Here is a 2,176-nt window from a genome sequence, read left to right as displayed (position 1 = left end):
GGCCCTCAGACTAGCCAATTCTTCCTGCAACGCGCCCAGGGTGCTCTTTAGCATCGCATCGTCCATTTCCTCCTCTTCAAAATCTAGTTGCGGCTCATCTTCCGCCATGCTTGCAGGGGGAGGAAGAGGTGGTGGATTCGACGGTGCAGCGGCGGTTGCCTGCCCAGTTTTCCTTCCTGCTTTTGCCATTGGTTTTCTTAACAGCAATAAATCAATCTCTCAACGAAAGCACCAGAATGTTGACCCAAGATTTGGCCAACTGACACGGAGTCAAAGCGTGATTGATGTGGACGAATGTATAGAGAAGAATGCAATGACAAAAGTAAAGAAAGCACAGTAATTTATAGTGGTTCGGCCCCATGATCTGGTAATGACGTACGTCCACTTAGAATGATATTGATATAAGAATCAGAAGGGTGATCAAAGAACCTGGGTTCAATGAGTTTCACTAACCTCTAAAGAACAATACCAGTTTACTTGGAAAATTACTATAGTTTTGAATGACTAAAAAGCAAGAAAAGGTCCATTCCTTTGAGCTATCTCTTGCTATTTATAGGCTCAAGGAGGGTTACAAGAGATTGTTACAGATATTCTTCCCTGAATAATCGGATATCCAGAAGATTGTATGAGATAAATTCGGGATTCATAAAGATCTTCCCATAAATGTTGCCTTGTACGTGGAAGTACCGACCAGACTGGTCGCGGGTAAGACAGGCTTACCCTGCTTCTACTGTGTCTCCTGGTCGATACTCTAGCAGATGCTTTCAGGTATCAGCCACGTGTCCAGAGATTATTTGCCACGTCACCAATGCTAATTTATTGGATAACACATACCTTTTGATCTTGATCCTTCTTAATAAACCCTTCTGGTTGTTCCATATATATGGTTTCATCAAGTTGGCCATTTAGAAAGGCTGTCTTGACGTCCATTTGCCAGATCTCGTAATCATAGATGGCAGCTATGGATAAAAGTATGTGAATGGACTTAAGCGTGGCTACAGGAGAAAATGTTTCTTCATAATCTACACCCTCTCTCTATGTGTAGCCTTGGGCCACAAGCCTTGCTTTATAAGTCTCTACCTTTCCATCTGCACCCCTTTTCTTCTTGTAGATCCATTTACATCCAATGGTTTTAACATTGTCACGCAGATCTACAAGTTCCCAGACAGAATTGGAATACATTGATTCCATTTCTTGATTCATGGCAGCTTGCAACTTATCAACATTAGGGTCTCCCATTGCTTCTTTAAAAGTCAATGGATCGTCCTTTTTAGTATCTGATACAAGAACGTGTGCCTCATGTTCGTAGCGAATAGGTTGTCTCACAATCCTCCCACTACGACGTTGCACTAGTTATTCCTTTTCAGGAATTGTGGTTTCTTTGGTTGTTTTATCATTAACTGATGAAGAAGATGGAGATGAAATTTTATCTGTCATTAGTTCCTGTAAAACTACTTTGCTCTGAGGTTTAAAATCATTCATATAGTTCTGTTCTAAAAAGGTTGCATTCGTCGAAACAAATACCTTTTGATCACTTGGACTATAGAAATATCTGCCTCTTGTTTCTGGAGCATAGCCCACAAATATACACACTTCAGACCTTGAATCCAGTTTTCCAGATTTAGGTCTTAGCACATGAGCAGGACAACCCCAAATACAGAAATGTCGTAAAGTAGGTTTATTTCCATTCCATAATTCTAGTGGTGTCTTTGTCACAGCTTTGGACGGAACTACATTCAAAATGTAATTAGCTGTTTGAAGTGCATATCCCCAAAAGGATAAGGGAAGTGAAGAGTAGCTTAACATAGACCTGACCATGTCCAACAAGGTCTGGTTTCTTCTCTCTGAAACTCTGTTTTGTTGTGGTGTTCCAGGTGTTGTGAGTTGGGATAGAATACCATGCTCCAGCAAGAAATCTTTGAATTCATAATCCAAATATTCACCCCCACGGTCAGATCGGAGTGTCTTTAAAGATTTACCTAATTGCTTCTCAGCTAAGGCTTTGAAGTATTTAAACCTATCAAAAGTTTCTGACTTCCTAAGAATTAGGTAGACATGACCGTATCTAGAATAGTCGTCAGTAAATGTGACAAAATATTCATAACCACCTCAAGCTTGAATGTTAATTGGGCCACATACATCACTATGTATAAGCTCTAGTGGTTCTTTGGCTCTA

The sequence above is a fragment of the Humulus lupulus genome, chromosome 6 (genome assembly GCF_963169125.1).
Source record: "Humulus lupulus chromosome 6, drHumLupu1.1, whole genome shotgun sequence".
NCBI lineage: Eukaryota > Viridiplantae > Streptophyta > Magnoliopsida > Rosales > Cannabaceae > Humulus > Humulus lupulus.
Note: the sequence above shows the minus strand (reverse complement) of the source record.